The sequence below is a fragment of the Eubalaena glacialis genome, chromosome 8 (assembly GCF_028564815.1).
Source record: "Eubalaena glacialis isolate mEubGla1 chromosome 8, mEubGla1.1.hap2.+ XY, whole genome shotgun sequence".
NCBI lineage: Eukaryota > Metazoa > Chordata > Mammalia > Artiodactyla > Balaenidae > Eubalaena > Eubalaena glacialis.
This window is the reverse complement of record NC_083723.1, coordinates 9,939,769-9,950,778: the sequence shown is the minus strand read 5'-3', so window position 1 is coordinate 9,950,778 and position 11,010 is coordinate 9,939,769. Positions and strand designations below refer to the sequence as shown.

The 11,010-nt window shown below is 41.6% G+C and overlaps 1 long non-coding RNA gene across 1 annotated transcript; it reads right to left on the bottom strand.

Annotated features, from left to right (window-relative positions):
• Positions 1-1,878: 1,878 nt before the first annotated feature.
• On the bottom strand, positions 1,879-10,929 carry LOC133096096 (uncharacterized). The gene is made up of 2 exons (XR_009701743.1): positions 10,696-10,929; positions 1,879-2,263 (listed from the first exon to the last, which is right to left on the bottom strand). It is a non-coding gene; the product is annotated as an uncharacterized LOC133096096 (long non-coding RNA).
• Positions 10,930-11,010: the final 81 nt, after the last annotated feature.

Below are 11,010 nucleotides of genomic sequence, written 5' to 3'. Positions count from 1 at the left end.
TGCCGTAGACACAAAATCAGCCATTTATCCAAGGAATCCTAATTCACTTTTAGCAAGAAATAGTATCTGTAGTTCTAATTTTTTTTTAGGAGAACCCTGAAATTTGTCCTAATTGATGGGTAATTGTAAGAAGCTTGCACTCCCCACAGGAAGAAACCTGCCTTAAGTAATCTAATTACCGAGGTCCCAAACCTTTTCCCCTCAAAGGTGGGAGGCGGGAATTTCTGTCAACATTTACCTAGGCTAGCTATCCCTTCATTCATTCATTCAGCCAATATCTGCTGAGTAGCCATTTGTGCCAGACACTGTTCTAAACCCTGGGAACACACTGGTTAACAAAACACAAAAATCCTTGTCCTCAAGGATTTATTTTGGTTATTGTCTGTCAATAAACAAGATAAATGAGTAAATATATAGCATGTCAGATGGAGATAAGTATCAAGGAGGAAAATAAAGGGAGTATAATGAGTTGAATGGTGGCCTGGAAAAAGACATGTCAATGTATGAGTCCCAGGAACTTGTGAATGTCACCTTAATTGGAGAAAGGATCTTGCAAATGTAATTAAGGATCTTGATGAGATAATCCTGGATTATCTATGCAGGCCCTAAATCCAATGACAAGTGTCTTTATGAGAGACACAGAAGATACCTCACACCCATTAGGATGGCTACTATTAAAAAAAAAAGAAAAACAGAAAATAGCAAGTGTTGATGAGGATGTGGAGAAACTGGAACCTTTGTGAACTGTTGTTGGAAATGTAAAATGGTGCAACTACTATGGAGAATTGTATTGAGTTTCCTCAAAAAATTAAACATAGAATTACCGTGTGTCCCAGCAATCCCACTTCTGGGTAGATCTCTAAAAGAATTGAAAGCAGGATCATGAAAAGATATTTGCACATCCATATTCACAGCACTATTCACAATACCCAAGAGGTAGAAGCAACCCAATGTCCATCAATGGGTGAATAGGTAAGGGATAAACAAAATGTGACACATATATACTCTGGAGTATTATTCAGGCTTAAAAAGGAAATTCTGCAATATGCTACAACATGGATGACCCTTGAGGACATTATGCTTAGTGAAGTAAGTAGTCAAATTTAGAGAAACGGAAAGTACAATGGTGGTTACAAGGGGGCTGGGGGGAAGGGGGGAATGGGAAGTTGCCTAATGGGTACAGAGTTTCCGATTTGTAAGATGAAAAAGTTCTGGAGATCTGTTTCACAACACTGTAAATGTACTTAATGCCATTCAACTGTACACTTAAAAAAGAGAGACACAGAGAAAAGGAGGTGGCCGTGTGATCACAGAGGCAGGCATTGGAGTGAGGCAGCCACAAACCAAGGAATGCCTGGAGCCACCAGAAACTGGAAGAGACAAGCAATGAAATCTCTCCTAGACCCTCTGGAGGGAGCACAGCCCAGCTGACAACTTGATTTTGGACTTCTGCACTCTCTAATTGTGATAGAATGAGTTTCTGTTGTTTCTAATCCAGTATGTTTGTGGTAATTTGTTATGGTAGCCACAGGAAACTAACATAGCGAGTGTCTGGTCAGATGTGGGATGGGATACAGAAGAGTGGCCAAGGAAGGTTCCCTGAGAAGATGCTCTGTGAGAGAGGCCCTTAAGGGGCAGGTTACATGGATACCTGAGGAAACAGTGAAAGCCCCAAGGCTGTTGTGTGTCTGGTGAATTGAGGAAAGTCAAGGAGGCCAGTGTGGCAGGAGGAGAGAGAGTGAGGGGGAAAGTAGGAGGAAACAAGGCCATAGATGGACGTGGGAAGACTAGGTAGGGTTTTTAGACCATTTAAGGACCTTGGCAAATAAATGAGAACCTCTTAGGGGAGTTTTGAGTAAGGAATGACTTGATCTTAGATTTTTGTTTTTTAATAAATTTATTTATTTGTTTGTTTATTTTGGGCTGCGTTGTGTCTTCATTACTGCGCGCAGGCTTTCTTTAGTTGCGACGAGCAGGGGCTACTCTTTGTTGTGGTGCACAGGCTTCTCACTGCGGTAGCTTCTCGTTGCGGAGCACGGGCTCTAGGCACACGGGCTTCAGTAGTTGTGGCACATGCGCTTCAGTAGTTGTGGCTCGTGGGCTCTAGAGCACAGGCTCAGTAGTTGTGGCGCATGGGCTTAGCTGCTCCACGGCATGTGGAATCTTCCTGGACCAGGGCTCAAACCCGTGTCCCCTGCATTGGCAGGCAGATTCTTAACCACTGCACCATCAGGGAAGTCCTGTCTTAGATTTTTAAATGATCCTGTTCAGGCAAAAGATAATCATTGTAAAACGTAATCAATGAATACAAAATATTTTTGTAAGTTATGTTTAATTTCAATTAGGCCTTTGTCCATCTTGCAGTTTACAGGAAATTCAGAAGTTAGAAGACACCATGAGGAAATAATAAGGTAAATCCAGAATATGGAACAATTGACTCCAACCTTTCAAAAACTAAAGCCAAAAAAGGGGTGGGGGGAAGTGGGAGAAATGTAAATACTAATTTAAGAAACTAAAGATGGATGATACTAATTAAGACATGTGAACCTTGATTGGACCTTGGTGTGGTAGAATGTCTGCGAAGACCTTCTCCAGCAATCCCTCCTATCCCCATGTCCACGTGCTGCTCTTCCCACTGAGGACTGGAATCTGGTTTTGACCCTGTGACTTGCACTGACCAATTCAATGCAGTGGAAGGAAAGCTGTATGGCTCTGATGCCTGGGCCTTAAGAGGCCTTGTGGCTTCCATTTTCACTCTCTTGGAACCCAGCTGATATGAGATCCAGCCTGAGCCACCAGTTAACAGAATGAAGCTCTTCTGGATCCTTCAGTCCCAGAGGAGCTGCCTCAGTCAATACCATATGGAACAAAGATGAGCTGTCGCCACCGAAACCACTCCATGCAATTACGCCACTGGAGAAAGTGAAGATACTCTTTATGAACTGATATATTTATAAACATTTCCAGGATATTTTGCTAAGTTAAAAAAGCAAGGTGCCGAAGAGAGGACATAGTATGCTATCTTTGGTGTTTGTATTTGCATGAAAAATGCTGGAAGAATATATAAGACGATAATGTAAGTGGTTACTTATAGGTAACATGAATATTCAGCAAATATACACCAGTATGGCTGTGCTGTGTAAACTACAGAAATACTTCTGTCCTAGTTGGTAAATGGCCACTCTCCAAGCCCCTGAATTCCCTCCATCTCTGCTCTCATCCTGGGATACCTGATTGCTCCATGATCCAACAAATAGTTACCCCTGGCAGGGAAGGGGTCTGCCAGGCCAGCAGATAATGAGGTGGATGGTAACAGGGGTGGTGCAAGGGAGACTTTGCAAACTAGACCTTTTAATATCTTTTTGATTTCTGAACCAAGTGGATGTGTTACCTAGTTAATAAAATATATTTTAAAAACAAAAGCAGTGCTACCGCAATTCTCTATCACAGTACCTTGTTTTATGGATTTCAAATCATCAATTTCTGTCTTGTTGGTTTACCCTAAAAGGTCAGCACTATGACAATACAGATCCTGCCTGTCTGTTGTGTTCACTTCTGTTTCCCCAGCACCTAGAACCAAACTGGTAGAAATATTTGTTGAATGAATGCAGAATGTATATTTTGATGAAAAAGCATACTGAACAAAAGCCACAGGATGCATTGAAGGCAGTGCTCAGAGGAAAATTTATAGTTGTAAAAGCCTGCATTAAAAAAGAAGAAAGAAATCAATAACCTAACTTTACACTTTGATGAACTAAAAAAGAAAGAAAGAATAAGGAAAAAAAAGAGAGCAAACTAAACCAAAAGCTAGCGGAAGGAAGGAAATAATAAACATTAAAGTAGAGGTAAATAGGGAATTCCCTGGCAGTCCAGTGGTTAGGACTCTGCGCTTTCATTGCTGAGGGTGTGGGTTCAATCCCTGCTCAGGGATCCTGCAAGCTGCACAGCACTGCCAAAAAAAGAAAAAGAAAAGAAAAAAAGGAAAAAGAAAGAAAGAAAAAATGGCAAATGAGGCTATATTAAAAATTATATTTTAAAAAGTAGAGGTTAATAAAACAGAGAATAGAAAGCAATAGAGTCCATGGAAGGTATAAGTTGATTATTTGAAAAGATTAATAAAATTAACAAGGCTTTAGCTAGACTGACCAAAAAAAAAGGAAGAAGATATAAATCACTAAAAGATCAGAAATTAGAGGCATTACTACTGACCTAACAGAAATAAAAAGAATAAGAGAATACTATGAACAGCTGCACACCAAGAAATAAAATAATTTAAATGAAATAGACAAATTCCTAGAAACACACAAATTACCTAAAGTGACACAATAAGGAAAAGTCCAAGAATGGACTCTCCTGGTGAATTCTACCAAATATTTAAGGAGAATGAATAGCAATCCCACTTAAACTCTTCCAACAAATGGAAGACAACACTTCCTAACTCATTCTATGAGGCCAGCATTACACTACTGAAGCCAAAGATATCACAAGAAAAGAAAATTCAACCAAAATCCCTTATGAATATAGACGCAAAAATCCTCAACTAAATACTAGCAAACCAAATCCAACAGTATTTTTTTTTTTTTTCTTTTTGCTGCGCTGGGCCTTCATTGCTGAGCGCAGGCTTTTCTCTAGTTGTGGCGAGCGGCAGGGCGGGGGCGGGGGGGAGCTACTCTTCGTTGAGGTGCACGGGCTTCTCACTGCAGTGGTTTCTCTTGTTGCGGAGCATGGGCTCTTGGCACGCGGGCTTCAGTAGTTGTGGCTCGCGGGCTCTAGAGCGCAGGCTCAGTAGTTGTGGCGCATGGGCTTAGTTGCTCTGCGGAATGTGGGATCTTCCCGGACCAGGGCTCGAACCCGTGTCCCCTGCATTGGCAGGCGGATTCTCAACCACTGCACCACCAGGGAGTTCCCCCAACAGTATGTTATGAGGATTATACATCATGACCAAATGGGATTTATCCCATGAATGCAGGGGTGAGTCAACATAAGAAAATCAATCAATGTAATGTATCACATTAATAGAATGAAGGGGGGAAATAAACATGATTTTCTCAATTGATGCAGAAAAGGCACTTAAAATCCAACACTGTTTCATCACAAAAAACACTCAGAAAACTAGTTAAAGAAAGTAACTTCCTTATGATAAAGGACATCTGTGAAAATCCCACAGCAAACATCGTACTTAATGATGAAAGACTGAATGCTTTCCCCCTAAGATCAGGAATAAGACAAGGATGTCTATTTTCACCCTTGCAATTCAAGATTGTACTGGATGTTCAAGCCAGGTCCATTAGACAAGAAAAAGAAACAGAAGGCATCCAAACTGGAAAGGAAGAAACACTATCTCTATTTACAGATGACACAATCCTAGATATGGAAACAATCCCAAAGAATCCAAAAGAAAGCTACTAGAGCTAATAAATGAATTCAGTGAAGTTGTAGGACACAATATCAATACACAAAAATCAATACACCAGTAATGAACAATCAGAAAAAAGAAATGAAGAGAGCAATTCTACTTACCAATGCATCCCCCCAAAAATCTAAGAAAAATTTAACCAAGGTAAAAGACTTGTACACTGAAAACTAAAAACATTGCTGAAAGAAATTAAAGAAGACAAATAAATGGAAAGACATCCCATGTGCTTGGACGGGAAGACTTACTGTTGTTAAGATGTTGTTACCGAACCAAACCAGGTTTGTTTGCTGGACAAGCAGCAAGCCAAACTCAGAGACTCGGAGGTTTGCAGCAGAGAAAGTGTTTATTCACAGGGCAGCCAAGTGAAGAGATGGGAGAACAAATCTCAAGTCTACCGTTCCAAAGACATAGGGCTTGGGATATTTACGGTATAAAGCTGAAGCATGGGGAGTGTGGGGAAAGGTGATTGGAAATAAGAAGGTGAGATAATCATCATTCTGCACAGGTGCAACTAAGCTACAGGCTTCATCATGGGACACATTCAGAAAAAGGCGGTGTTAGCATGTTCTGAGGGTGGAATTTTTGGCCCTCTGATGTCAAAAGGTCTTCAAGTGGACACTTGCTTGGTAGTCTTAACCAGTCTTAATGAGCTCAAACTGGACATAGCTGACTCCAAGTTCCTGAAAAACAACTTGGGCAAACATTTTATTGTTTAGGCTGCATGACACTTGGAGGACATTGATTGATTGATTTGATTTAGGCTGCACCGGGTCTTAGTTGTGGCAGGTGGGATCTTCCTTGAGACATGTGGGATCTTTAGTTGTGGCATGCATGCAGATCTAGTTCCCCGACTAGGGATTGAACCCAGGCCCCCTGCATTGGGAGCACAGAGTCTTACCCACTGGACCACCAAGGAATTCCCAGAATTTTTTTTATAGGAACAATTAAAGCGAGCTTGATCAGTGAAGGCAGGTTACAAGTTTAATGGATCTAACTGATGATTACCCTTGGTTTCAATGTCAATACTACCCAAAGAGATCTACAGATTCAACACAATCCCCACCAAATTCTAACAGTCTTTTTTGCAGCAGTGGAAAAGCCAATCCTCAAATTTATATGGACTTGTAAGGGGCTCCAAATAGCCAAAATAATCTTGAAAAAGAAGAACAAAGCTGGAGAAATCACATTTCTGGATTTCAAAACTTACTACAAAGTTACAGTAATCAAAACAGTGTGGTACTGGCATAAAGAGAGCATACAGACCAATGGAATAGAATTGAGGATACAGAAATAAACCCAACATATATGGTCCATTGATTTTCAAAAGAGTGCCCAGTCCATTCCATGGGGCAAGAATCATCTCCTCAACAGACAGTATGGGGATCACTGGAGTTCCACATGGAAAAAGATGAAGCTGGACTCATACCACATATCATATACAAAAATTAACTCAAAATGGATAAACAACCTAAATATAAAAGCTAAAACCATAAAACTCTTAGAAAAAACATAAGGGGAAATCTTCATGATCTTGGATTTAGCAATGGATTTTTGGCTATGACACATAACACACTAAGCAACAACAACAACAAATATGGATAAAATGGACTTCAAAATTTAAAACTTTTATTCATTAAAGAACATTATAAAGGGGACTTCACTGGTGGTCCAATGGTTAAGACTCTGCGCTCCCAATGCAGGGGGCCCGGGTTTGATCCCTGGTCAGGGAACTAGATCCCACATGCCACAGCTAAAAGATCCACATTCCGCAATGAACATCTCACGTGCCACAACTAAGACCCGGCACAGCCAAATAAATAAATAAATAAATAAATAAATAAATAAATAAATATTTTAATGAAGAACATTATAAAGAAAGTAAAAGACAACCTACAGAATGGGAGACAATATCTGCAACTCACATATCTGATAAGGGATTAATATATAAAGAACTCCTCCAACTCAACGAGACAAAAAACCCAATTCAAAAAAGGGCAGGGGACTTCCCTGGTGGCACAGTGGTTAAGAATCCATCTGCCAATGCAAGGGACATGGGTTTGATCCCTGGTCTGGGAAGATCCCACATGCCGCGGAGCAATGAAGCCCGTGAGCCACAACTACTGAGCCTGCATGCCACAGCTACTGAAGCCCACGCTCCTAGAGCCCATGCTCCACAACAAGAGAAGCCACCACAATGAGAAGCCCACGCACCGCAACGAAGAGTAGCCCCCGCTCGCCACAACCAGAGAAAGCCCACGCGCAGCAAGGAAGACCCAATGTAGCCAAAAAATAAATGAATGAATGAATAAAAAAAATTAAAAACAAAAAAGAGCAAATGACTCAAATAAATTTTTCTCCAAAGAAGATATACAAATGGCAAATAAGCACATAAAAAAATGCTTGACATCATTAGTCATTAAGGAAATGCAAAACAAGACAACAATGAGATCGCCTCACACATACTAAGATGGCTATAATACAACTTTTAAAAGAAAATAAGAAGAGGATGTGGAGAAATTGGAAATGTCATGCATTGCTGGTGGGAATGTAAAATGGTGCAGCCACTATGGGAAACAGTTTAGCACTTCCTCAGAAAGCTAGACATAGAATTACCATATGACCAACCACTTACACTCCTAGGAAATACACAAAAGAATTGTAAACAAGTACTCGACGGATACTTGTAAGCCAATGATTACTGCAGTGAAACCACGAAGGACCCTGTGGGACCTTCCCAGGGACAGACCCCAGTGTCCCCTGCCTCTTTTTTTTTTTCATATTTAATTTTATTTATTTGGTTGCACCGGGTCTCAGTTGTGGCAGGCAGGCTCCTTTAGTTGCGGCACATGAGCTCCTTAGTTGTGGCATGCGAACTCTTAGTTGCAGCATGCATGTGGGATCTATTTCCCTGATCAGGGATCAAACCCAGGCCCCCTGCATTGGGAGTGTGGAGACTTAACCACTGTGCCACCAGGGAAGTCCCTCCCCTGCCTCTTGTTTGTAGAAAAGCTTAGCCTCCTAGGCCTGCCCCATGTTCCAAAGAGCAAATTTAATCAGAGAAGTGAGAAAATGCAGAAACAAAGGAAAACAGTCGAACAAGACCAAATAATAATAGTTTAGGCATAAAACAAAGGCAAGGACCTTTAGTTCCTCCTCAAGGGCCACAGATAATACTCTGAACAATCTCCTTGTTTTGCAGATACGAAAACCCCCACTAGGTGAAAGAAGTTAACTGCATGCTGACCACAAGCACATAGACTTCAGACCAGTTGGAACCAGGTTGATGTTGCTGACTCCCGAAATACCACCTAGTTACTCCACCACAAACCAATCAGAGGAAGGTCCACGAGCTGACCAGGCACCCTGCAACCCTCTCCCCTACCGTTGCCTTTAAAAACCCTTTCCTGAAAGCCACTGAGTTCTGGTCTTTTGTGCATGAGCTGCCTTTTCTCCTTGCTTGCCCTTGCAATAAATGCTGTATTTTCTTTCACAACCCAGTGTCAACCCAGTTTTGCTGCCAGTCAGGTGAGCGGACCCAAGTTTGGTTCAGTAACAGTAGCACTATTCACAAAAGCCAAAAGGGGGAAACGACCCACGCGTCCATCAACAGATGAATGGATAGACAAGGTGCAGTATAGCGCTATAACGGAATATTATTCAGCCATGAAAAGGAAGGAAATTCTGACCCATGCTACAGCATAGATGAACCTTGAAAACATGCTAAGTGAAATAAGCAAGACATAAAAGGACAGGTAAGTACTGTATGATTTCACTTACATGAGGTAGGTGGAGTCATCAAATTTATACAGACAGAAAGTATAACAGAGGTTACTAAGAAAGAAGAGGGGAGGGGAATGGGATGTTATCACTTAATGGTTACAGAGTTTCTCTTTGGAGTGGTAAAATAGATAGTGGTTATGGTTGCACAACATTGTGACTGTGATTAATGCCACTAAATTGTCCTTTAAAATGACAAATTTTTTTCTTTTATATATTTTACCACAATAAAAAGAGAAAGGAAAATAAAATACTGAAGTTTGTTCCTTGGTTCCTTCACTTTCCGTCTCCAGATCCTTATCCCACATATCAAACCAATTTTGTTCGTACAAGCACTTATACTTCCTACATAAAAAACAAAAAAGAAAAAAACACCTCCTACTTTGCCTTTCCCTCTTAGAAATTTAGAAATCGCTCTAGGTCTATCACACCTGTGAGCAGGTGGCAAAGTCCTCAGTTTGAATTTCAGCCCAGATTCAGACACTTGTGTCCTCTATGGAGCTTTCATGGTCAGATCCCTGTGGTCAGATTGCTGGCCTTTGTCACCCCAGTATTCCTGGCTATGCCACATGACACAGCCCTTGTCTTCAAGTTTTGGGGAATAAACACCGAAGAACAATTCAAGACAGTGTGGAACAGCGTTTCCCTAATGTCAGTCATTTGGATGCCACCTTCCCATACTACTATCTAGTTAATATAGTCTTAAAATGGAAAATTTTATTACAAAAGAAAACTTTTTAAATTATATTCTTTTTTTTTTAAGATTTTTTTGATGTGGACCATTTTTATAGTCTTTATTGAATTTGTTACAATACTGCTTCTGTTTTATGTTTTGCTTTTTTTTTTTGCCTGAGGCATGTGGGAATCTTAGCTCCCCGACCAGGGATCGAACCCGCACCCACTGCACTGCAAGGCGAAGTCTTAACCACTGGACCACCAGGTAAGTCCCCCCAAAGAAAACTTTTTATTACTGTAAATCAGAAAACCAGTATCACTTGCCATAAGTATCAAAGATAAACTGTCACAAATCAGGAAGACAAAGTAATTTAAGTTCTACCTATATTATTATCCACCAAAAATTTTCAGCCTAATTTCTTATCTCTCTTTGTCAAAAAAGGGAAAGAAGAAAAAGTGGAGCTAAAGATACACTAGCACGAAATGAGGCTTTCTCCTTGCTGTAATGAAGACAGAAGAACTGCAAGGGCTTCCTCAGTATGTGATTGACTACAATTTACCATATTTCATCAAATCTGACCGTTTTCCCCCCACATTTTGAAATACAGCAGCATCTTACGATCGAGGTGTCATAGTAACACTGTTTTTTCTTTTTCAGCAGTAAGTAAAATAACTTCTGAAAGCAAATGACCATTTGTATTCGATGAAATGACATGATACACCGTCCATGCACACCATGTGAATGCCCCCGCGATCCCGTTGCCCACTTTGGGAAACCGTTGTGTCGGCGCTGGGGCCTCCTGGTTCTCATTCCCCCGGGCCACTACCTGCTGCGCCTCGAGCGCGCATTGCTGATCAAGGTTCCTTTCTGTCTGGCAGCACAGACTAGGTCAGCTCTCCATCAGAGGACTCCTGACAGCCCACTGCAGGAAACACTACTTAGCAACGTGCAGACCCCCTTTTCAGACCCGTCACGCAACCCGGTAGGGACCGGCCGGACGACTCCCAGCCGCAGCCTCGGCGCCTGCACCGCTCCTCCAAGAACGCGCCAGGAGCAACGCGGCCGCGACTCTGTGACGTCAAGACCCCGCTCACGAGTTAGGGGCGGCCCCTCTCCTCCCAGGGCGGGGCGGCGTGCTGAC